The 27504-nt window shown below is 37.9% G+C and overlaps 1 protein-coding gene across 4 annotated transcripts in view; it reads right to left on the reverse strand.

Moving 5' to 3' along the window:
- The window catches only part of LOC150106232 (voltage-dependent calcium channel subunit alpha-2/delta-3-like), a 2133114-nt gene that overhangs the window by 162110 nt on the left and 1943500 nt on the right, over positions 1 to 27504 (reverse strand). The gene's annotated exons all lie outside the window — the stretch shown is intronic.

Genomic DNA, 27504 nt, shown 5'->3' on the forward strand with positions numbered 1-27504 from the left:
GAAGTATGATATAAAAAATTAAACATATTCAATGAAGACTGGAGAATGTTAACTTCTGCTAATTCTAAACCTAGTGGGTATCTGGTATACAAGATTATTGGTGTAAACCAGATAAACTAGCGTAACATATTCTCATTCCCATTTTCTCTTGCATGTTACTTAATGGACTATCACAGACCAATAACTTACCTTGTTTGAAACCTAATTAATGCCATGATAGGGTAGTTAATTCTATCTTCATGATGATTATGGCTGTCAACTGAGAGTGCACTTTTGAGTGCTTTTTCCTATTTTGCTATGCTACCTCCATATCAAACTGACTAACTTATCTTCACCCAATGTGTAACAGATTCCTTTTCTATTAAAAGTTATGTAGCTATCAGAGTTCAAAAAGGTGAATATAGCAAACAGAAGGAAGAACAAGGGACTACTAGTACTGGTATGAAAGCGAGTGAGACTGATGTCAAGAAAGCACGCAAGAATAACAGCATGATAGGAAGACTGAAAAGCATGATAGCAAGCATGGATGACAATGAGAATGCTATGTAAGAATTGAAAGCTGAGTTGGTGAAGTTGAGGCAAGAGGTGAAGCATATGCAGAGAGAAATTAGAAGAGCAGTAAATATGAATGGAAGGGTGAGGAAGAATTGAATGAAAGCTGGTCAAATGAAAGGAAGAGATAATGAATGATTTATGAGTGACACTGTATGGAGATTCCATTATTAGAGGTGTGGTGAATGAGAAGGTACAGAAAGTTTATTTTCTAGGAGTGAGAATAAACAGGGTGAATAAGGCTTTGGATATTAGGAGTAAGGCAGCAAGGGAGTCAGTAGTGGTGGAGGGAAAATATGACTTGGTTAGGAAGAAGGAGAATGTGAGAATGGATATAGGAGGATACTGAGGAGAGTAAAATGAAGACAGACAGACATGGAAATTAATAAGAACAATGAATTACATTTAATGGAGTTAGTATGAGCTAAATGAAAAAATTGTTGCTTGAGGGAAGAGTAATGACAAAGGTAACAAGACTGAGGAAGTAAGAAGTGATGTGAAAGACCAGAAAGAGCTGGTCAAATGGAAAGGTGAGTAGTATGTATTAGAAACAGAGAGGAGAATGACAGAAGAGGGATACAAGATAGGAAAATAGGTGGGGAGGAGAGAGGTGTCACAATGGAAGAGAGACATAGCTTGAGAAGGATGGATGCTGAAAGTGGTGGCAAATGTGGAAGATGGAGAGGAGCAGCCAAGGGTAGTTGTGGAGAGGTCACATCTGACAGGTAGCATGGATAAGATTAGTTATGGATTTAGAAATGAATTACTAGTTTATTTATAAAGATCAGGAATATAAAAAATAAGGGGACCAAAACTGTTGCATTGATTGGTTCATTCACCTGAAAACTGTTGGTATAAGTAAGCAACATAGTTGGATGAAGATGATATTCTGATAGGAATACATAGAGAGGGGTATGAAGACAAAACAAACTATATTTGTGGGATTTTACTTGTTGATTTATTATGGACACAAACAAAACTTAATCTACTGACCACATAGTTTTCTTTTATTATGGCATGCTGCTTTTCATGAGGATAGTAGGATCAAGCAGTGAGAAGAGAAGCATTGTTCAGTATTCTCCACAGAAATTTTTACCAGCCGGGTGGAATAAAGCATTAGCTGGGCATACAAAAATTTTTAACTCATTCAATAATTAATTTTGAATGAGTTAAGATAGACCCTTTTTCATAACAAATTAAAATAGTAATTCTATTAGAAATTACTCCAAACAAGGATAATATATAGTAATTATAACAAACAAGACTAGGATTTTTCTATTTTCTCATTAAGTAATGAAAAACCTTGTAATGCTCACAGCTTAAAATTCTGTACATTAATTCTTCTCTTCTTAGAAGCCCAGTTGTCAGCAGCTTTTTCATAATTAAAATCTGTTGGATCTGGTCCCTCCAGTGAAATCAGCATCAGATTATTTAGAGTGTTCGGACTGATGTGATTCCTCATACAGATTTTTATCCTGCTTAATGCAGAGAAACCCCTTTTACATTCAGCTGTGCTCACAGGTATGGCCAGTCCAACAGCAACTAGTTTTGCTAAATTTGGAAAAGACTCTTTGAGCTCAGATGTTGTTGCCAATTTCAGCAGTATTTGTCTTGGATCTAGATTTTTGTATGACTGTCCATTAATCATTTTTGATGCAACTGCCCATTCTAGTTTAGTACTTTCATATTTTAAAACTGCAGGACATCCATTTCTAGAATAATAATCAAAAAAGAATCTCAGAAGCTTAACATTGATCATGACTTTCTGCACTGAAAAGTTTTGAAAAGCAGGAAATGATTGGCATATCTGGAAATATTGCTTCCAGGTGTTTAATAACTGTGCCTATTTATTTATCATATATTGTAGTCTTAAACGTAATAACATTAGAATCTGAATAATCAATGTGAAGGTCTGACCATTTACCTGAAAGATGGAAGATTTTGCTGATGAAGATTTTGAAAATAACTGCCAGGAGTGTCTTTCAATTCCATGATGGATAGTTTTTCTGACTTCTAAGACTGGCTCTATTTCAGTTAAGTCAATATCTTGCTGAAAGTTTATTTTTCACTTGGTTAGACTATAATAAATTTAGTTTAATCTTTTATCCAACTGTGAGCAAACAAAGTTTGCACCTGAAAATATTTTCAGGACTGAATATGGTGTTGTATTACCTTACTGGGGTAAGGTAGTAACAACACTGGGCAACTCATAGCAAAGGTGGACCAAGCTAACATCACTCCTGTCCCAGTATCTCCCATAATGCAAAACACATCTCCTTGCGGATATGTATAATGTTATGCATTAAGGGATTGGCCACTACCCAGACTAGTTTCGACCTTTATTGAGGTCTCTTCAGTGGGAGCCAGGCCCAGAGGTGGAGATACCAGGCAGAAGCAATAGTGAGGTCATCTTTACCTATAGGAGTTGCCAAAAGGTGTGTCACCTTTTTTTATTAAATTACTCTGGATTTAGATTAAATTACTCTGAACTGAATTCAACAGTGAATTTGGTTCAGAATTCACTGTTGGAATAGGTGTAATAGTCCCACCTAGAAGTTCTGCATGAGATCTATGCGGGCAGGTGTCCACCTTGTGATCTGTATTTCGACACTTTAGGCAGGGTGTTTGCCACTGCTCCAATGCATATTCTGCTATCAAACAGTTTTTACACTTTATTTTGGGGTAGCTCCAAGATGATCATATGAACTGCATCTGATGCACTGTCTTCTTACACCAGGATAATTAACCATTATCCTCCTGGTGGAGCCCATGAAAACGAAGTTGGGGAAGGCTGTTTTCATTTCCATAGTGATTATAATCTCCCCGGATTTCCAGTCTGGCATGTCAATGTTGTTTGTCAGTTTTATTTCATGGACGTCTCCCCACCTTGAAAAGAACTTTTCGAATCACTTTGTCCCCTTTTTCAAGATATTCAAGTGGAAATCTATCTATTTTGAGAGTTTTAAGAACACTCCCAACCATGGAGGGATAAACGTTTTCCCCTGCACAATCGAAACCTTGAAGGAGTTTCGACTGCGTCTCCACATCTTTTATGACTATCTGATACCTTCCACCCCCCATAAGGAGTAAAACCGTAAATGCTCTGTGAACCTAAGCTATCTATTAGTGCTTTAACTAGTGTTCTCTTTTGAATATTAGCATTCACTACAATACCGAGGGTCTTAACTCTTGGCAGAAAAGAAGCTGTAATTCTTATTTTTAAATATATAACCAAAATACAAGGATTCATAAAACAAAGCTGGCACACTAACTAAGTGTTACAGTAAGACAATATAATATAATACAAATCCGAAATTCATGGACTTCAAAATAAAGGAGAAAGAACGCAAACAATTTCCCCGTCAGCAGAAAACTTCTGCTTACAGGGGAAAACTGACAGACGTACACAAGCCAAGAAAAAACAAAAGGCCACAGAATTAGAATAACAAACAAATTATCTTACCAACAAGGCTGTGTACGATCTTGCAGGGGCACTTAGACTCGAACATGCAGCGTAATTTTATGCAGATGATTTCATGCATCTACTACGCACTCTCTTGCAGGGGAACTTCAACTCGAACTTGCTCTCAGGCAATGCATTCCAAGGTTCAACCACCCTCCACGCAAAGAAACCACTCCTCACCCTCTTGCACACAGCCTCCTTTTGTAACTTCCAGGGATGGTCCCTTGTCATCGCTCCTTCCTGCCATTCCACCAAGTGAAAGAACTCTCCAATGTCTACCCTGTAACTGCCTCTCAGCAGTTTAAAAGTCTCGATCATATCACCTCTCCTTCTTCTATCCACCAAACTCTGCAGTCCACATTCCCTCAGTCAATCCTCATAATTCATATTGTACAGTCCTGAAACCATCTTTGTTATCTGCCTCTGTACCCTTTCTACAGTTAATTTATCCCCTTCAAATCCTGGGGACCAAATCCGAGAACAATAATCTAAGTGTGGTCTGATCAGAGTCTTATACAATGGAATGATAACTCTTTTATCTTTGCAGGTCAGTGTCCTTCTCAGTATTGCAGCAATCCTCTGAGTTACCCTCACCACCTTTGCAATATTCTCCCTGAATTTCAGTTTTCTATCAATCATCACTCCCCACATCTCTGTCAGATTTGCCCATCTGTCTAGTTTATTCAAATACTCTTGCAGGGCTGCCACATCTACACTATTACTGATAACCCTTCCCAGCTTCACATCATCCGCAAACAACCGAGTGTCCCCTTGAAATCCATTGACAATATCATTGATATAAAGGTTGAACAATACAGGTCCCAGTACTGAGCCCTGTGGAACCCCACTTGTAACCTTCTGCTTCCTTGATATTATCCCACCATATACAACTCTCTAATATCCATTCACATTTGCTCCAACTTTTGTAATAGTTTTAATTATGATAATAAAGAGTGAATGAAATAGATCTTTTTGTTTTCAAAATGAGAACAAAGAACTATTTAACAGCAGTAATGTCTGAAAGTACTTCAAAAGCCAAGAAGTTAAATAATGTAGAAGATGGATGAGTGAAGAGATTAATGGCATGTAACAAGAAAAAGTCCAGGAAGGCAACTTATTTCATAGAGATGGCAAAAGTGCAGTATCAGCCGATGAGTATAGAAAAATCTCGCAGATTTCTTTTGATAGAAGAAAACAGGATTATGAGAGAATGATATTAGTTGATGAAAATGGTAATTTATGCAGAGGATATGATTGAGATGCTAAGTGAGCAATTCAGCAAAATATTTTCCTTGTAAGTGTGACATCATGCAAAGCATGAGTATAGTTGGAAAAGAAGAGAAAGGAAAGTGAGCAAGAATGAAGTATGAGGAATTATGAAAACATTGTTAATAAGTTGTAAACTTTCTTGTTATATCAACCTCACACATCAGAGGACACAAAATCTTTAACACAAAATTTCCATATGCGAGCAAGTGATAAAAGAGAAAGAAGTAATATATTAACAAGTTTCTTGAAAAGCTGGGATATGTTCTCATTGAGAAAAACAGTATGAGGAAGGCTGTTCCAAAGAACAGATGTAGAAAGAATGAAGGAAGATGATGAAATATTGGTTCAACGTTTGGAGTTGAACTGTGAACAGATCTTGACCAGCAGCTGCTTTAGTTCTCAGATGATTAGAGGAAATTGGAGGAATGGTAGTAGCCAGTTTAGCAGAGAAATAACCATGAAAGAAAGTACCTATAAAAAAAGCATAATGAAGAAACAGAGTGCCCATGAACAAGTGACTGGAGGGAGCCTGTGTGTGTGTGTGTGTGTGTGTGTGTGTGTGTGTGTGTGTGTGTGTGTGTGTGTGTGTGTGTGTGTGTGTGTGTGTGTGTGTGTGTGTGTGATAGAGAGAGAGAGGGTCACCTTCTCAGGCAGATTACCCTCTTCTGTATGCAATCAAGAATTTTTAGGGAGGTTTCAGGGGCACCATTCCAAATGTGAGAACAATACTCTATGGCAAAATGGATTTCAGATTAATAAAGTGTTAGAAGCTGAGTAAGAGAAAAGTAGTGTTTTGAATGAAAAAGAGTACTAAGTTTTCCACATGCAGAGGAGGCTACTGATGTAACATGTTTATGTCAGGATAAGCTAGATGTGAAAGTCAGCCCAAAAACAGAAAGCTAATTTTGAAAGGATACTGAAACATTACCAAAAATAAATGGGAGTGCGATGGGATCTTTCTTCTCGATAATTAGACAGACTCTATTTGATAGCATTAGAATTGACTAGATTACCTCACCCTATTTAAGAATGGTGAGAAGATCAGAAAATCTTGAAAGTTTCAATAATTTGAGTAGTAACTACAGGGTTTCTTGAATGAAGAAGAGAAATGGAGAGTACTATCATCGATAAAACTGTAAATAGGATGTGAAGTTAGAGAGGGAGAGAGAGAGAGGTCACTGACAGAGGAGGAAGGGCATGGAGTGCAAGTATACAGAAGCATGGGTATTTCAGCATTGATAAAAAAATCTGATAACAAAACCATCCATAATGATATGCAATGAATGACTAGTGAGGAAGTTGACAATCCAGTCACTATGGGCAGGAGAGAGACCATAAGATTGTGGCTTGTTGAAAAGGCCAGATTCTTGACATGATCAAATGCTTTTGAAATATCAAGAGCAACCACATGGGTTTTTCAAAATCTTTCCATGGCATGTGTCCAAAAATGGGTAATAGTATAGAGGAGGTCTACTATAGAAAGAGAGTGGTGAAAGTATATTGTGATCATTAATTAACTGATAGGTTTATGGATAGTGAAAAACTTAATGGTGATGACCTTCCCCATCGCTTTTGAAAGTATTCAGTGAGAGCAATTGGATGAGAGTTTGCTGGCTGACTTTTACCTCCCTTTGCAGGAAAATGTTGGATAAAAAGATTACTTCCATGGTGTTGGGTACATGACAGATAAATATAATTGCTTATATAGGTAGTATATGATACCTATTAAATTCTGGGACAAAAGTTGTGAGCACAAATGGAGGGAAACCATCTCATCCAGAAGACTTTGAAGTATCAAGACAAAGGAGGATTTTTCTGATGTTCTCTTGAAAGAACAGAGGAAGTATATGACGAGTGATTCGTGGTATTTCAGGATGCGAGTTGCCTTGGTCATCTGAACAAGAGTTGGAGAAAAGCCAAGATACATGGTAAGTTTGAATGATGTTACCATGTCTCAGGGGTGGCTGATTTTCAAGTGTGGAAATCAGCAACTCCTGAGACAAATGAGTGTGTGAGTGTACATAGATGATTATTATTATTATTTTTATTATTATTATTAAACAAGACCTCATGGAGTCAAAGACTCATCTAGGAGGTCCTTTTATCTCACACACATCTCATCATACCGGGTCTTAAACACATTCAAACTCCTTGCAGACACCACACTCTCAGGCAAGGCATTCCAATCATTCACAACTCTGCACGAAAAAAACCTGCCTCTCACTCCCCTACTCACACCCTCTTTATACAGTTTCCAGGGATGACCTCTGGTTCTCCCCTGATCTCCCACTATTCGCTGTAGAACTTCTCCACCATTGATCCTATAGCAACCCCTTACCAACTTGTAGGTCTCTATCATATCTCCCCTCTTCCTTCTCTCCACTAGTCTCTGCAAATTACATCTTTTCAATCTTTCCTCATACTCGACATTCCAGAGGTCAGAAACTACCTTAGTCAGTCGCCTTTGGACCCTTTCCAACATCTCTTCATCCTTCTGAAAACTAGGTGACCAAATCTGGGCACAATAGTCCATGTGTGGCCTAATCAAAGTCTTATACAATGGAACAAGAATCTCCCTACTTCTACACGTCAGTGTCCTCCTCATCATTCCCAGAAGTCTTTGTGTTGTCTTCACAATTTTGGCGATGTGACCCCTAAATTTTAGATCCTTATCCACTATCACTCCCAGATCTCTTATTTCCTCTACTTCCAACAATATATTCTTACCAAGCATAAATTCTGCATCCCATCTTTGTTTTCCAAATTTTAAAACCTTACATTTTGCAACATTGAACTCACACCCCCATTTGCTTGCCCAATCACTCAATTTATTCAAGTCTTCTTGCAAGGCCACAACATCTTCACTACTCTTTATGGTTCATCCCAACTTTGCATCATCTGCAAACAACTGAATATCTCCATCCAAATCTTCGCCAATATCATTAATATACAAGTTAAATAGTAATGGCCCTAAAACAGATCCCTAAGGCACTCCACTAGTGACTTTCCTTTTCCTGGATATTGCACCCCCATACACAACTTGCTGATACCTATCAGATAGCCAGTCTCCAATCCAATGCACTAATCTAATATCCAACCCCATCTGCTCTAGTTTGACTGTCAACTTATCATGAGGCACTCTATCAAAAGCTTTTGCGAAATCCAAGTATATTACTGTGTATCCTTCTCCTCTGTCCAAGGAAGCAGTCACTTTATTGTAATAAGTAAGTAGATTACTAAAACACGACCTCCCTTTAGCAAATCCATGCTGTCCATCAAAGATTATACCATTGTTGTCAACCCAACTCTGGATTCTAGTTCTCACAAGCTTCTCCAACAACTTAACCACAACACCCGACACACAGATAGGCCTATAGTTTGATGCTTGAGTTCGATCACCTCCTTTATGAAGTGGCACAATCTTGCCCTCCTTCCACTCTTTAGGGACTTGACCAAGTGCAAGACTCGTATTAAAAAAATATGTCAAGGCAGGTGTCAACTCTCTGGCACATTCCTTCAGAATACGCGGTGATATATTATCAAGTCCCACAGCCTTATTTACATCTAGTTTACTCAACTCCCCAAACACCTCTTGCTCACTTACAGTCAGTCTCTCCTCCCCATCATCAACTGCTCTTAATCTCTCCATGAAGTCACATTCACAAGATTGAAAGATCTTTATGAACTGCTCATTAAGTATCTCCACCACACATTCTGCAACAGCTGTCTTTATACCATTTCCTCCAATCAATGTCATCCTTCCATAATCATTCTTTCTTTTGCTGGCTACATATCGAAAGAACTCCCTAGGATTCTTTTTAGCTTCATTAGCTAACTGCTGTTCATACCTCTCTTTAGCTACTCTCACCAACCAAGTCACTCTCCTTGCCTGGTCTTTGTAGAACTCATGAAATTGGTTACTTCCACTTCTCTTATGCTGCCTCCACAATGCCCTTTTTCTCTGTATTGCATGCTTAATCTCTTTATTCATCCATCTCACACCTAACTTATTTAACCTTCTCACCCGTGGTATACATTTAGACATTGCATCCACTAAATATTTTTTGAAAATCCCCCAAGCTGCATTGATCTCTTTTCCAGCTAACTCCTCATTCCATGCTACACCTGCAAGCTGTCTCCTGAGCTCTTCATAATCACCCCCTTGTAGTTCCACATATACCTTTTTTTCACAGGGGTCCTTGCACTGCTGGCAACCACCCAAGTAATCACCTCATGGTCACTTTCACCAATTGGTGGATGATTTGATACCTCATTGATAATTACATCCTCCGATGAGATGACCAAATCCAAGACCCTTAATCCTCTTGTGCCCTCTGTTACATACTGTCTGAGGTAGTTATCCCTCAAAAACTCAAGAAACTCATTTTCTTTACTTCCAGTTGCTATCTCTTCATTCCAGTCTATATTGCCATAATTAAAATCACCCATAATGATCACCCTTTTCTTATTTGCTTGGCTTATTTGACTATACATTTCACTATCACCACCATCCACATTACCAGGTCTATAACAACATCCCACCAAGTATTTGATTCTATTCACCTCTATCTCACACCATACTGCCTCAAAACCACTGGCCCCATTTCCCCCTTGCATCTCTACCTTGTATGGACATAACTCTTTCTCTATCATCAATAGCACTCCCCCTCCCTTTTTACCCCTTCTATCCTCACGAAACACATCATACCTTTCCATCTCTATTCCTGTCAGGATGTCATCCTCATCTAACCATGTCTCACTTATTCCGACAATCTCTGGGTGCACAGACGCAATTAGTGCAACCATTTCATCTGCCTTGTTTCTTATACTTCTAGCATTGGTATACAAACACAACAACTCATTTCTGGATCTACAGCTAGTTCCACTGATACCACTCACTCGATGTGATCTCTCCATGCTGGACTGGGGCCATTTCCCTTTCTGCTTCTTCATTTTAGAACCCTTTGCAATTCCATCTGTTTCCTTTTGATCCCTGATCATCCCATTACTTTCCTGCCTACACATTCTCTCACCTCCTCTTGGAGCATCCACCTTTCTCACGCTGTGTATCCCTGTCCGCCCTGAGCCTCCCCGTTTCCCTGCTCCTCTTGCACACCCATTCTCTCATTATCTATACTCACTTCCACATTCATTTCCACTCCTTCAATCTCTCCTGTCTTACTCTCCTGCTCTTCCACATCACTCCCCTCTTGATCTGATTCATTCTCTCTATTCACTTCTCTACCTTCCAGCAGCAGTCTCTCCAAGCGACTCACACCATAACCACTCAAATGCAGTCCATCGCTCCCATACAGCTCACTTCGTCCCTCAAACTCATTCCACACATTAACAAACTGTACTCCCATCTCCTCACACATTTCAGCCAGAATATCATTCATAATCCTTGCTCTCCGCCTCATTTCACCACAATCATACCTAGGCAACACACTGACCACCCTTCCTGTCACACTATTCTCCTTTATCTTTCCAAGCAGTCTCCTGACATTCATTTTGACATGCTCTTTGTTCTCTCTCAAATCATTTGTTCCAATTAATACAATTAACTCTTTTGCTCGTTCCCGCCTCATGTTCAATGCCTCAATCACTCTACTCATTTTACCGCCTGGAAAAGGTTATGCAACAGTGAATGCTGTTTCACTTGTTTAAAATCTGAATAGGTTTGTAATGACATTATTCAAGGGTAACTGTTGGTCCAAGGAGATTTTGAAATGCATGTATATGAATGCCAGAAGTACAAGAAATAAAGGAGAGGAGTTTTTGGCATTGGCCAAACATTATAGGCATTAGTGAGACCAGGTTGACAGAAAGAGATATAGTTACAGGAATAGAATATAAAGGGTGTTGTACTTTCAGGAGTATAGAGGGAATAGGAGGTGGTGGTGGAGAATTACTGATGATACATGAAGTACTTCAAAGGAAAAAATTAGAAGTTAAAGAGGATTTTAGGTCTTGGGGAGATGATTCATTTGAAGCTATCTGGTGTGAACTAGAGGCCAATACATCATCATTATAGTGTAAGCTGAATAACAAGCTGAAGCTTTCAACCTGAGCCATTGGACACATGCTGTATTTTTATCATGGACTGCAGAAGCACATTTCAACCAGGGCTTGGATAGAGGTTGGGCGTTTGCATGGAGAAGGTAATGAAGACCCTTATTCCTGTAAGGACCATTCAGTTATTAGTTCAGAGAAGGAATTTGGATCAGGAGTACAGATACAGTAATCTGACTGTGGAAAAGAGACACAGAAATCTCAGAGCTCATCCCAATTGGCACTGTTATAGTGCTATAGCATATGAGGTAAGACTGGCTAGGAGAAGATCAAATCGGCACAAAATAAAACTAAATCTCCTTTTAAACATGAGACATCTGTAGAAAAAAAGACTTGGCAATTGCAACTATAAACTTATATTTGCATTTGCCAAGAAGGCAGCAGAGATCTGCACTTTATTTGGAAGGAGAGCTAATTAAGAAAAGGTCCCGAGTGTTGAAAGTAATAATAAAGATCATCTGGTATTCTGGTATCTTAATTATTTGTGCAAGATCCTGACCAATAGCAAATAATTCAGCTTTTCTTCTGGCTTTTTCTGTGATGTTAGGAAGGAAGCCAATTTGAGTTCATCATCATCATCATTGTTTATTTATAATTTTACAATTATAAATAGGGAAACCAATCAAAACAAATAAGTAATCTGTGTACACTAAGATAGGACTTAGGGGTTCTTATCACATGAAAGAAAACCAGGCTTCTCTGTCATATGCTAACTGACGGATCTCTGATGCGGAGAGTTGGGGAGAAATGGGGAGAATATTGCTGATGTATTTCCAATATTGAGTTTGGGGTTTGCCTCTTTTTCTTTTTCCATCTGTAGGAGCATAGAGGACCAGAGCATCAAAAGGTGCAGAGGGTGGATGTCTGAGTTGGTGGCCAAGCTATTTTATTTGGTTACTTTGAACAGTGCTGTCTAGAAGATCTTGCTGGGTTTCATCTAATATAGTAGAGTTGGGAATGTGGTCTTGCCAGGAGTAATCAGGATATTTCTTAGACAAGTAGTTCCAAAGCTATTTATAATATTGGTTGCTGCTTTTGTTGAGATATTCCAGGTCTGGGAGCCGTACAGAAAGATAGACTGGCTGGTGCACTTGTAAAGATGAATCTTCATCTCCTTTGAGATGAGGCTCGACTTCCATACTTTATTAAGACTTCTGTGGAACTGGAGTACTTTCTATTTTCTTGTCTTAATGTCTGTTAAGGAATCCGAGATGTGTGATCCTAGGTATACAAAGTCCTCTGCTTTGTCAAGGTGATCATTTTGATTTATATAGATGTGCCCATCTAACTGATTTTTTAATATCTTTGTTTTTTGGGAGTTTATTTTTAGTCCAAATATTTCTGCAGTTCTCCTAGCTTTTAGAGAAAAGTAGGGTAGGATGTCTGAATTAGGAGAGTGATAAAGGCAGCAAATAGAAGCTATAAAGTGAGATAAGAAAATCTTAAGACAGAGCATACTGAAAAGTGGGGATTGCAGGTTTTGAGAGCCTTACGCAAGGAATGCTTGATTTGACAAAAGTGCACATTCTTCCCTTTTGTGTGGAATGTACAGTGCAAGATGTAGTTGGGACAGCTGAAGTGGACTGCAGTCATAGAGAATGCGAATTAAGGTTCAGTTAGGAATAACAGACTGGGTTGATACCTGTAAGTAGTGGTTTATATCATTAATACTTGTACTGATATCCAAAATCTTGATGAAATGAATGTGGAAGTATTTCTTATTGGATGAAATTTTGATGTTATTTTATCATTTTTTGGGTATATTTCTGATATTTTTTGGAATTTTTGTGATTATTTTGGAATTTTTAAGAGATTTTTTTTAAAACATCTGCAGTAAAGCTAAGATTTGTATGATGGCTTTCATACAAATCTTTCCTTTAGACTTACTGAATTCAGTAAGTCTAAAGGAACAGAAACAGAGTAAAATTGTTCTACTTCATAAAGGAAGGTATAAAACTAAGGTTTCACTCACATGTGGATGTAAGAAAGTTATGGTTTCCTCGTTTTAAGGCATTGATCAGGTCACATGTGATTTACTGAATTCAGATTTACTAACTTAGTTTTCAAGAGAATGAGGATATGGTGCAGGAAACTAAAGAGCAGGAATATGTAGTTGAAGTGAGGGACTTGTGCATGGTTGATTAACTCCTACAAACTGAGTGTTCAGAGTCCAATCCGAGTGTTACCTCACAATGCCCCCTGTGAGCTGTTATATTCAGACTCCCTTCAGGCATGACCTGAGAGTAAGCAGATGAAGAATTATTTGTCAGCCGATTAGGACACTACCATAATTATTTGTCAGCCGATTAGTAGACAAGTTACCACTGGGGTTCGGTCCTGTGTATATAGTGAGCAGCTTTCAGAAAGTGCTTTACTGATGTACCCTCAAATGGAAGAAGTGCTGGCTACCTAATTCATTAATAATGGTGTGTAGGGTATGCTCAGTAAGGCTCTTGCCTACATTACATATGAGAAAAAAAAGGAGGGGATGCAGAAACTACCGACTTTACCGACTTTTTTATGGAGATAAAGAAGGAATGTTCCAGAGAATTGTCCACAGCCTTGACATATACTTGTTTAACAAAGTTCTTGTAATAGAGTAAGTCTAAAGGAACAGAAAGAGAGTTAAATTATTCTACTTCATAAAGGAAGGTATAAAACTAAGGTTTCACTCACATATGAATGTAAGAAAGTTATGGTTTCCTTGTTTTAAGGCATTGATCAGGTCACATGTGATTTACTGAATTCAGATTTAGTAACTTAGTTTTCAAGAGAATGAGGATATATTGAAAGTGGGGGGGGGGAGACAGAAATTATTCAATAAGGTGGTTTCCAATCTCTGGAATGTTGGGTATAAACAAACACTGAGAAGATGAAATTTTCAGTCTCATGGATAGGGGGGAAAGGGATGGAAATAGTTGAGATGTAAGTTGGTAAGTGATTTTAGATTATTGTGGAAGAGATTTTTCATGGAATGGGAAGGCCAGGAGTAGAACAAGAGGCCATCCCAAGAAGTTGTATACGGAGAGTATGAGTGGAGAGTGGTTGTTGAGTGGATATTGTTTTAAGTAGTGAAGCAGTGAATGAGTGTAAGACACTGTTTGATTAGCTATGTGTGTATATGTGAAAGTGGAACCTCCCACTATGAATTTTTTCTTAGTGGAAAGTCCTATTATGAAAAAATGGGGTGAACTTTTTTTAAAAGTCACACCCCATTCCTATACATAAATTGCTAAACAAATTCTTTATAGCAAACTGTTAGTTACACCAAACTATTATTGTGATTTACATGAGTCAGCTACAGTGAGAAGGGACAGCATTTGAAAAGCATGGTTTTCAGTATGCTACTATTAGAAAACACTTTTCATTTACAATCTGAGCAAGCTATAATTATGATGTCATAATATTTAGGAAAATAAAAATAAATATATATAAAATAAAAATATATATAAAAAAAAAATATATATATATATATATATATACAAGGTGTGGCTATTAAATAATGAGACTGGTTGCAAAAATGTGGTTTATTATTACAATTGTACAACTTAATTGTTATCCCTTTCAACATACTCCCCTTCTCTATCTATACACCGTTACATATGAATTTTCCATTGTAGGAAGCAGTGCTGCAAGTCATCAGGTGTTATCTGCTTCAGTAGCGCTGCCATTTTCTCCTTTATCTCACCGACTGACTGAAAATGGGTGCCCTTCAATGCAGATTTCAACTTTGGAAAAAGGTAAAAGTTGCATGGAGCTAAGTCTGGCAAGTATGGTCCAACACTGGGATCTGCTTATCAGCCAGATACTGCTTTACAGACAGTGCACTGTGGGCTGGAGCGTTGTCCTGATGGAGAATCCAAGTGTTGTTCTTCCACAGATTGGATCTCTTCTTCCTCAGTCGTTCTCTCAGCTTGTTGTTGGCCAGAACCTCAAGGTGATAATGTTGGTTAACTGTCTGACCCTCTGGTACCCATTCATCCATTACCATGCCATTGATATATTAAAAAAAAAAAAAAATCAGCATTGTCTTCAGTTTTGACTTACTTATTCTAGCTTTTTTCATTCTCGGTGACGTGGGAGTTTCCCAGTGCATCGAATGTCTCTTTGTTTCTGGATCATACTGGAAAATCCATGTCTCATCACATATGACAATCTCCTGCAAGTCTGGCTCTACTGCCAGCCATTCCATGATGTCAGTGCAAATTTGTTTCCAGAAGTCTTTCTGCTCCTGACACAAGTTTTTGGGAACCATTTTGGTGCAGATTTTGTTCATGTTCAATTGCTCATGCAAAATTTATCATACAGCATCCTTATCAATGTGCATCATGTCTGCTATCACATGAATGCTTAATCAGCGATTGTTGCAGACAATTTCATTAATTTTCGCAACATTTTGTTCGGTTGCTGCTGTGACAGGGCGACCCGGTTTGTGCCATTCAAACATTTGCACATGTGACATTACATTATCACTGTACACCTCCTGCAACAATTTCAAACACACGGTGAGCGATTTCTTCAATTTCACAAGGAATTTGAGATTAATGCGCTGCTCGATTTTAACGTTAGACATTATTCTGGCAAAGTGACTTCACATGTGTTGTTTTTAACACTGCCTACAGACTAACTACAAGTGACAGCGAACAATGCTTATCTCAACTGCTTCTAGAACCTCCAAGTTCATACATGGTGCAAGCACATCCAACTGCTATCAGTACATGATTCACAGTGCACCTCGTCTTGTTATTTAATAGCCACACTTTGTATATCACAAGTAATTTAAAAGAAAATAAAAAGTAGAATTCTGCAAGTTCACTACCATCTCAGGCAATGCAGTCCATGCTCTTACTACCCTCGTGCAACAAATTTACTTCTTACCCCACTCAACACCTTCTTTGGCAACTTCCAGAGATGGCACCTTCCTTGCTCCTTTTCCTCATTCTACCATATGAAAAATCTCCTCAATGTTAATGCAATAATAACTCTTCAACAACTTAAATGTCTTGATCATATTCCCACAACCTTTGCCTTCCATCCACCAAACTCTACAGTATATATACCTTCAGTCTATCTTCATAATTATATCCTGATATAATTTTTGTCATCCCTCTCTCTGCACCCATTTCAAGGTTACTTCATCCTCTTCAAAACCCAGTGACTAGATCAGAGCAAAGAAATCCAAATGTGGGATTATCAAAGCTTTATAAAATGGGACCAGTACACTTTTATCTCTTGAGGTCAATGTTCCCTTTAACAGTACTGCAATTCTCTGAGGTTTCTTCACAACCTTTGCAATATTATAATTATTTTACGGCATCTCCATGGAGTACAGAGACTCATTGTGGGAGATCCAAATCAATCATCACACACACAAATCCTATCATACCTCTCCTCTCCATTCACTTTCAGGGAATTCACAACCAATTCTGGCAATCCATTCCACTCACTCGCCACTCTTCACACAAAAAAAATCTGGTCTGCACATCTCTACAAATCCTATCATACCTCTCCTCTCCATTCACTTTCAGGGAATTCACAACCAATTCTGGCAATCCATTCCACTCACTCGCCACTCTTCACACAAAAAAAATCTGGTCTGCACATCTCTACTAACCTACAACTTCCACGGATGGCCCCTAGTTCTCTGATTATTTGTCATATATTGAAAAATTTCATTTGCATAAATTTTAAAAAATCCCTTTAATATCTTATAAGTTTCTATCATGTACTCTCTTCTCCACATATCAACTAAATTTTGTAACCTACACATCTTCAACTTAACCTCATAAGGTGCATTCCACATACCTTTCACCAGTTTGGCCACTCAACTTTGAATCCTCTCTACCATTTGATGTTTCCCAAGAAACCCTGGTTAACAAATCTATGCACAGTAGTCAAGATGCAGCCAAATCATAGCCTTATAAAGAGGGATAATAACTTCCCTATATTTACTTGTCATTATGTTTTTCAACATTCAAGTAATCATTTGAGCTATGAGATTTAAGATTTTTGAGATTCTACTTCACCATATCGTCAATCATCTCCCTATCCATGCTACTAGCCTCATATTCATTTCCATTTGCTCCAGTTAATTATAAAATGTGAATAAGTTACTAAGACAGGACCTACCCTTTACAAAACCATGTGCCACTATAGAGTATAGCATCTCTATCCACCCACTGTTGTATTTTACCTTTCACCAACTTTTCCAATACTTTAACAACCACTCCTGATATATTAATTGGTCTGTAGTTTGCTACTTATGTCTTGGAGCCACCTTTATGCAATGGTACTTACTATCTTACCCTCTTTCCACTCCCTTGAAACCCTGCTAGAGGTGAGACTTAGATTGAACAATTTTGTCAGGGACAATGCCAATTCGCTTGCACATTCACATAACACACAGGCTGACATGCTATCCAGTCCCACTGCTGTGTTCACATTCATAATTTCTAATATGCTGAACATCTCCTGTTCATCTACCTCTATGTTGATATGCATGTCTGTAACATCAGCAACTGTCAAATCACCACATGGATGATACACTGTTGAAAAATCATCATTCAGCAACTCAACTATTTTTTTTGGTTCAGTCACCTTCCTACCAAGAGCCTTGTTTAAAGTCATTCTACAATAGTCATTTTAGCTCTTACTTGCTGCATAATGAAAAAACTCTTTTGTGTTTACTTTGGCCTGTTTGGCTAATTCTCTCTCATAATCTGATTTGGTCTTCCTTACCATATTAGTCACTCTTCTTGATTGCACTTTGTACTGCTCATGAGTATGCTGATCACTTTTTTCTTTATATTTCTTTCGCAATGTTTTCTTTTTTTTTTGCAGCTCTTACTTTATATCCCTACTCATCCACATTCCAACTTGGTTTATCATATTGATATGGATATGCAGTCTGATACCACTACAGTCAAGCAATTTCTGGCCATTTGCCATGCACTACTGAATATTTTTTCCTTGTAGCTTATCAAGCCATGGCACTGTTCCAAGATGACTCCTGAGTCTCTCATAATCACTAGCCTTATAGTCGAACATAAACACCTTCTTGACAGAGAACTCCACATGTTTGGCAACTTCCCAGAACAAGACTGCATGGTCACTCTCCCCAATTAGAGGCAGAGTGCCTACCTTGGCTATGGATACATTTTCTAATGCTATTATCAGATCCAACACCCTCAAACCCCTTGTCCACTTTATAACATGTTGTTTTATGTAATTATCCCTTAGCAACTGTATAAATCCCACTTCTGTCTTGCAATTCCCCTTTCCTCCCTACAATTGATGTCCCCATAGCTAAAGTCTTCCATAATAATTGTTCAGCCTACAGTCATTGTACTAATCTGCCAATATATGGCATCAACATCTTCCTGTGGACCCTTGGTCTCTAGCAGCACCCAACAACATATTTTGTTCTATTTGCCTCTATCTCACACCAGACAGCCTCAAATGAACCATCTCCCTATGACCTAAATTCCTCCTTAACTTCTAATTTTGTTGGTTGCAATTTTTCAGCCATCATCAGCAATACCCTACCTCCTGTCCTGTTCTCTCTATCCTCACTGAATATACAATACCCTTTATATTCTATCCTTGTAACCAGATCATTTCCAGTCAACCAGGTCTCACTGATGCCTATAATTTTTGGCTAAGTCAAGCTGATCAATGCCAAAAACTTCTCACCCTTGTTCCAGATACTTCTTGCATTTGTGTACATGTATTTCAAGATCCCTTTGTACCCACAGTTACCCTTGTGTAATGTCATTATCAACCCATTCAAATCGGAAACCTGTGAAATCCCATTCAGCATTCCATAATCATTACTGTACACATGCTCATTTGTCACAGGGACCAGACACATGCTTGATTTCATCCTCCTAATATCTCTAGTTTCCCTGGTTTTGCACTACCACACTCTCACTAAACAACACATTCTCCAAACTCCAAAAAGCATTCATATGTAGTTCATCGGGCATATATAAGTGTTTTTGTCCATCAAATTCACTCCACACACCAATACACTACACACCATTTCTCCTGAACAATCTACTCATTGACTCATTCGCAGCTTAGTTCTGTCCTATCACACCAAAGCAGCAGACTCAAAATCTTTACATTCTTACTCTTCATTTTTGCTTCAACTAACAACTCTTTCATATCCTCTCTTATTGCATATTTCTCACTTTTCAAATAATTTATGCTAGCCAAAACAAGATGTCAATGCATTATTATTATTACAAGGATTTTCCTGAAAAGAAATAATGTGCCTTAATCTGCATACAGTATAATGTACAGAGCATCAAGTGTAATATTAATTAATTGTAAATATATAAATACTCTGTAAGATGAAAATAGAAAAATTGTTATTTTATACATAATGTGTAAACATGCAAAAAAAAATGTCTGTAATAATCATACATATGTAATTTATCTGAGACATTATCATATTATTATTATCATCCATTATTCAATAATCCCGTGTAATCTTCATTGTTATATTAGGAGAATATGTGTTGTAAATATATATGCAAAAAAAGTATTATTATCAAAATTTTAATTGAAATGCAATGTAGAAAATGAATCACATATGCAGCACTCATTGCTGAATTTTGTAAAAATTACGAGCTGGAATGTCATTAAAGACGATTATTGTAATTGTGTAAAAAAGATTTCAGAAATCATGCAATTTTTATAATCTTTAAATTTTGTAATTTCTCTAATTTTTAATGTAATTATTATATGTATGCAAACAAAATAAAGTGTTAAAAAAAAAAAAAGTCTGCACCATTAGCCGAGTGCTATGGCTTTGCAACCATATGCCCTGAGTGTACTGGGTTCAATTCCCGTCGCTGACATGAGGAGTTTAGGATCTTTCTCAGACATAGCCAAGTTAGTCAGTCTTGGGTGTGGACTGTAGAGTTTTTCTCCCCAGTTTATTTGGGTTTTTTCCTCCTGCAAGCAAGCAAACCGACCATGAGAACTCCACACTTCTACAGACATAGGATACACCAGAAGCATAGGGCTAACCACCTTATCCTTGTGTACGGTTGCGGTTAAATGAATAGAAAACCCTTGAACACTGCAAGGAAAAAGAGGGAAGAAGAAGAACAACAACAACAATTATTATTACGTGACACCTCCAAGGAGTCCAAAGACTCATCGAAGGAAGGCATCTACTCTACAACACTCCACCACTCAATCCACCAACTACAGAGAACCACATTAACTACACCAGCACCATCTACTGCCCACCACTAGTATTTTCACAGACAATCATGAACATGCATGCCCACAGTGGGCTTTGAACCGGCAGCCTTTTGGTTAGAGAGCAGATAAGCTAACCAATAGGCCACCCAGGCCAGAAAAAAAAAAAAAAAAATTACAATTTATTACGTGACACCTCCAAGGAGTCCAAAGATTCATCGGGGGAGGGTATCTACTCTACAACTTTCCATTCTCCACCAATCTACCAACAACAATGAACCACAACTACCATCATCGACACAAAGGCTGTCCAAAGCACTGCCCATGGGCCGCATGCAGCCCGTGGTGCAATTTTGTGCAGCCTGCCTGTGGGTTTTGATTTTCACGAGCGAAAAAATAAAATAACAATTTGAATCGAACGCGTATTATATATTTTAATTCTATCACTAATCGATAATCTTGATGTTGATAATTTTATTTGGTGTTTTTACATCACTATATATCCATGTGTTTTTCAAATATTAGATGTGTCAAAGAAGCGTTCTCACACTGTTTTGTTCCAACGTGCATGCTCCGGGTGCACGTGAGCATGTAATTAGTGCGCAATTAGTGTTGTTCATTTGTTTAGCTTTCAAGGTTGTGTCACTGGTGCTCACCAAATTACTAGATATGCATTGTGATACAGCCCTCAGATAAATTTTTTTTTCTAATGCGACCCTCGGATTTTTTCACAGACAATCACAAAGTGTTTTCACAGACAATCACAAATATCCATACCCATGGCAGGATTTGAACCCACAGCCTCTTGGCTGGAGAGCAGATATGCAAACCACTCAGCCAACCAGGCTGGCAAATTTCTCAAATTTATGAGAAATTTATGTTGGTTGGGAATTGTTACTAGGTTAATATGAAAGAAAGTTTCACACAATGAGAGAGGAAGTAGAAAAAGAGGCCAACCCCAAAAATTGTACAAGCAGGGTGTGAACAAAGGAGGAAATGTGGGTTCTTTCCATGGAGAGTGGTTGATAAGTGGACTGACAATACATTGCCTAAGAGTGTGATGAATAAAAACACGTTGAATAAGTTTAAAGCATAATTTGATGAGCTATGTGTGTATTTTCCACAATGAGTCTTTTGACCCCATGGAAGTTTGATGTTAATAATTCGAATAGAAAAGACCTGGATTCGATCCTCGCATGATGAGGGAAATCCTTATATGGGCTTTTGCAGTTGAAGGCAAGTTAGTCGATCTCATACAGTGGTATCAGGGTTTTTTGATCCCACGTAGAGACAAATCGGCCTTCAGAATACGTGCAATTTACAGACAAAAAATACTGTTTTTGGTGATAATGAGTGATTGATGGTGTTGATAGTAGTGTCGTATTTGGAGAATTAAATAGTAGTGAAGAGGATGAGATGTATTTAGCGAAGTAGAGTAGTGTGCCCTCCCACAATGAGTCCTTGGACTCCCTGGAGGTGACATGTAATAATAATAATAATTATCGTGCCTTTTCTGGGCAACCAAAATATATATATATATATATATATAGCAGGGTTTTTTCTCCCGGAAACTTGGGTTTTTCATCCCGCATACATACAAATCGGCCCTTCAGAACACACGCAATTTACAGACAAAAATTACTAGTTGTGGTGGTGTTGGAGGTGGGCGGCAGATGGCATTGATAGAGATGATTCGTAGTAGAGGTTAGGTGCAGAGACAGTTGTAGATGTCCTCCCACGATGAGTCTTCGGACTCCTTGGAGGTATCAGGAATAATAATAATAATAATAATATATGTAGTATGTATGTATCAAATATTTTTTCAATCAAATTGCATATACTTCATTTATTCACATGAATTTTATACCATTCATCTCTGTCTACTTCTCTAATATCATTCTGTAATGAAATGGATTTCTTTAAACACACTATTTCATGTCTATTAACCAATTTCCTATTCATTTCACTAAGTGGTCATCAGCATTTATTTGTCACCTTATAATTAATAACTTCTATGAGACCTAACACAGAGAGTCAGGGAAACTAAATTATAAAGGGAGGAATAGTGAGAATGTGAGTGTAAGAGCAACAATGTTATATAACTGTGTTAATAACAGGAATGGGCTTCGTCTTGGAAATGTTGATGAGGAGAACAATTTATACTTTGTGTTCGTCCAGTTCAGACCCATGAAACATGTGCAAAGAGTATACTCAGAGTATACAACAAAAGAACATGCAGGTAGATTATTATGTCTGTACATGAATGCTAGGAGTATCAGAAACAAAGGGGTAGAGTTTGTTGCTTTAGTCAGTATGTTGGGACTTCAGATTGTAGGCTTTAGTGAGATCTGGCTATCAGAATCAGACACACTAACTGGTATCGAGCGTAAAGGATACAAAATTTTTAGGAAGGATAGAGAGGAGAGGAGTGGGAGTGCTACTAATGATATCAGATGACTTGAATCCAGTTAGAGTTGAGACCGTTGACTGTAGTACTACTAACAGTCCTTCATGTGGAAGTGAGTTTGAAGCCATCTGGTGTGAAGTGGAATCTTACAAGATCAATTACACAGTTGGGTGTTGTTACAATGGTGGATTGGTTGTTAGTGATGAAGAAATGCATCACCTAATAGAATGATGAGTGCGAAAAGAGTAATCATAATGGGAGACTTTAATTATCCAAATATTGATTGGGTAGCAGTAGAATCTCATGAGAAGAATGAAAATGCATTTATTGAGCTGTGGTGGGCCAACTTCCTCAAGCAGCATATAACATAAGGAACTCGAGGTCAAAGAGTGTTAGATTAGATTATAGTGGCAGAGGGCATTTCAGTTAAAGATGTAACTATTCTACCTATGGTAGGTGAAAGTGATCATGCAGTACTCACTTGAGAAGTGACTAAGTTAATGAATGTTCCATTCAGTAAACGTTACATGCCGAATTAAAAAGCAGGAAATCATGACCAACTGAGGAGTATACTACATTCAGTGGAATGGGATCAGTTGATGGATGGGAAGAATATTGATAGTGCATGGAAAGTATTTAAACAATTCTTCAATGATGAGATAATAGAGTGTGTCCTGAGAATTCGAAGAATTAATAGGGTAGGAGTCAAATGGATGTGTAACCTTATTAACCTCTCTACCGGCCATGGTGGATGAAATAGTGAGACCAAATTGCACTTCTTATCTGTGCTATTCAATAGGTGTTACAGAATCATATCCAGATATTGCTGAACATCTATAAACATCATGGTCGGTAGGGGTATTAAGCAAGAGATTTGTAAGAAAAGGATGATGTGGAAGGAATACCATGTGCATTATGAAAATTATAAGCAGCAGGCTAGAATAGTCACAACAGAAAGCAAAGTCTGAGTATGAAAAGAAAACGGCTCTGTGTGCTAAAGACAACACACAAGAATTTTATTGATATGCTACAAGTAAAAGAAATATGAAAGAATAACTCTTTTAATTGCAGATGGCATAAGGGTTACATGTGCAGAAGAGGTTGTTCATGTAAGGGTGTCCATTTGGTTATAAGTTATCAACCTGGTATATGCGACATTATAATTATTATTATTATTATTAACATTTGACCTCCATGGAGTCAGAGATTCATCGTGGGAGGTACTCACTATTGCAAATAATGCTCATCCAACCAAGTCTTAAACTGATTCAATGTGTCCACAACACACTCACCAACCACCATCCATACAAAGAACCTGCTTCGCACTCCTCTGCTCACCCTCCTTATACAGTTTCCAGCAATGGCTTCTTGTTCTACTCCCCTCTCCCATTCTATGAAACTCTTTTCCATGTTTACCTGATAACAACCCCTGACCTGCTTATATGTCTCAATCATATCCTTCCCTCTTCCTCCTATTCACAAGGCTTTGCAACTTACATTCTATCAATCTGTCTTCATACTCCACATTTCAAAGACCACGGACTACCTTTGTGAATCTTCTCTGTACCTTTTCCAACATATCCTCATCATCATCATGAAAATCCGGTGACCAAATCTGTGCACAATAATCCATATGAGGCCTGATCAAGGCCTCATACAATAGAATCATTACCTCTATTTCTGCATGTCAGGGTCCTCCACATCATTGCCTTATCTGAGATGACGTCCTCATAACTTGTGCAATGTGGCCCCTGAATTTCAGGTCCTTGTCCACCATTAGGGGTCGAGGCTATCTGGAATAAAGTGCTGTTAGAAAGCTCCTGAAAGATCTGTGATTTTTGTTGATTGTTTTCTTTGATTTGATGGTGTATTTTTGGTGTATTATTGTGGTTTTTGGTGTGATTGTTGTACTACAGAGTTTTATAGCATAATTACAGAAATAATTACGAATTCGTTATCATTAGACCTCAGAGCAGCACCGGCAGAAAACATGGCAGCTGCTTTGTCATTCCATGATTTTAATTTAGACTTCAGTCGTTTCATTAAGTGTGAGGTATGCCAATATGTATTCTTTTGATTAATTACATAAATGATTTGTGGATGTTTAGGGCAGATGGAAGGAGGGGGTGTGTGTGAAGTGCGACTTGAACGAGGAATTGATGAATGCAAATATGAAATTGATGACAGAAAGTGTTAGTAGTGAGAATGTCGCAGGGAAAATGAGTGCACGTTCAAAAGAGAAGGATGGTGTGAAAGAGAGGCAAAAGAATGTTAAAAAATCAGTAAAAAAGAAAACGAATAACATAAAATCCATAATGGATGTTAAAAAGGACGAAAGTGAGGTGAGAGTGGCGGAATGAAATGAAATTGAGAGAACGAATGAAATGAAATTGAGAGAACGAATGAAACTGGAAATGGCATGATGAAGGAATCAAAAGTGGAAAAAATCTAAAGCATGAATGATAGCGAAAGATGGACACATGTTGGACTGAAAGTTCAGAAGGATGAATGAGAGCAAAAGTGAGAAGAGGGGGTCGAGAGTTAGAAAATTAGGAAGATTGAATGATAGAGAGAATGTGACACGAGATTCAGAAGTTGAATTGGATTGGATGAGGAAAGAGATGAAATGATTGCGGAATGAAATTAAGAAAATTCAGGTAAAAAATATTAAAACAAATCATGAGGGCAAGAAAGAGTTAACGAAAGATGAGCGAGTGGTGTTGTATGGCGACTCCATTAATAAAGGTGTGCTGGATGCAGAAAATTGTATAGTAACAGTGCCCTCCCTTGAAGAGTCCTTGGAGTTGTCACATAGTAATAATAATAATAATAATAAGTGGAATGACTTTTAATGGGATTATATTGATCAAGTGCATATAATAAACAACTACGTTATACCAACTAGTTTCACCAACTAAGGCTGTTGACATCTTCAGTGTACATAAGTGACGTAAGGCACTAAAAGTAAAAAAACTGTTACAAACTATAATCAACCGATTCCAATTATATTAAACAAAGAACAGAGTGCGTACAATACATGCATAGAGCATGCATGATCTCACTTGTTATTATTTAGGAATGTTCTATAGTTGGCACTGTAATTCAGTTCTGGTGAGTTGAGAGATCTAATAAGGGTCTTCCAGATCAAGGGTAAGATTAGTCCTTGGTTCCTGTTAAGGTTTTGTATACAGCAGGCAACTGTTGTGGCCTCTTTAAAAATTAGGGAGTGGAAGTCCTCCTCTATGCAAGGGATTGTGCTTCTATCCCACTCTATGGTATGGCTCGTTCTTGAGAAATGAAAAGCTAACCACGATTTTTCTTCTCTGTTATTATTGACATCACCTATGTGTTCTTTTTGCCTAATTTCAAGGCTCCTTGAAGTTTGGCTGATGTAATTCAAGCTGCACAAGCAGGGTATGTTATAAACTCCAGCATATTTGGAGAAAGGATGGCTATCTTTTGGAGATCTTACGAATTGTCTAATCGTTACTGTAGGTTTAAAGGCCACTCTTATTTTATGTGGTCTAAGGAGTCTTGCAATCTTATTGGAAACTGTCCCAAAGTATGGAATGACGATGGTAGAAATATAACGTATATAATCTCGTTGTCTTTGTCAGGGTTCAGAGAAAAATATCTTGTGGACGAGTCCTTGAGGAAATACATTCATGGTAAGGTTGGTAGATATCAGGGATAGTTCTTCCTGGAGATCTTGTTGATCTGTTGTAAGGAGAGAGTAACGGTTCTTCAGCATGTGTACAATACTAAGTTTCTGTGAAATGTGGTGGCAGGAAGTGAAATGTAAATAATGTCCCGTATTGGTAAGTTTGCGGTAAACTGAGAGGTTGATACCACCATTCAGAAGCTTCTTAATTAAAGTGTCCAGAAATGATAATTGGTTATCTTTTTCAAGTTCTAGAGTGAATTTGATTGTATGGTGTAGAGAGTTGATTTTGTTAAGAAAGTTGAACAGGTCCTTTTTTGTGTGGTTCCAAACAATAAAGATATCGTCCACGTATTTCCACCATACTGTGGGTTTAGGGTCTGTTTGAGATAAGATTTAACTTTCAAAATCCTCCATAAAGAGATCAGCACAAGATGGAGAGAGGGAACTACCCATTGCAAGGCCAGTCAATTGCTGATATATGGTTTTATTCCATAAGAAAAAGTTTGATGTTAAACAATGATGGAACAGAGAAGTAATGTCTTGTGGGAGCAAACTTCCTAAAATGTTGATGCCTTCCTCCACAGGGATGTTAGTGAATAGAGATGTAACATCCAGGCTAGCGAGTAGATCCATATTAGAGATAGAGATGTTGTTCAGTTTCTCAACAAAATGTTGTGAATTTCATATATAAGTAATCCGAATTATGGATGTGTGGTTTGAGGAAGCCTGCCAGGTGTTTAGATAACAGATAAGTTGGCGAATTGATTCCATCTACAATCGGACGTAGTGGTATTCCATTTTGTGTACCTTAGGAGCACCATATGGTCTTGGTGTTAGTGGATGCATGGATTTCAATCTTCGTTT

Source organism: Typopeltis vanoorti, chromosome 5 (assembly GCF_054136105.1).
Source record: "Typopeltis vanoorti isolate ZY-2024b chromosome 5, IOZ_Tvanoo_1.0, whole genome shotgun sequence".
Lineage (NCBI taxonomy): Eukaryota > Metazoa > Arthropoda > Arachnida > Uropygi > Thelyphonidae > Typopeltis > Typopeltis vanoorti.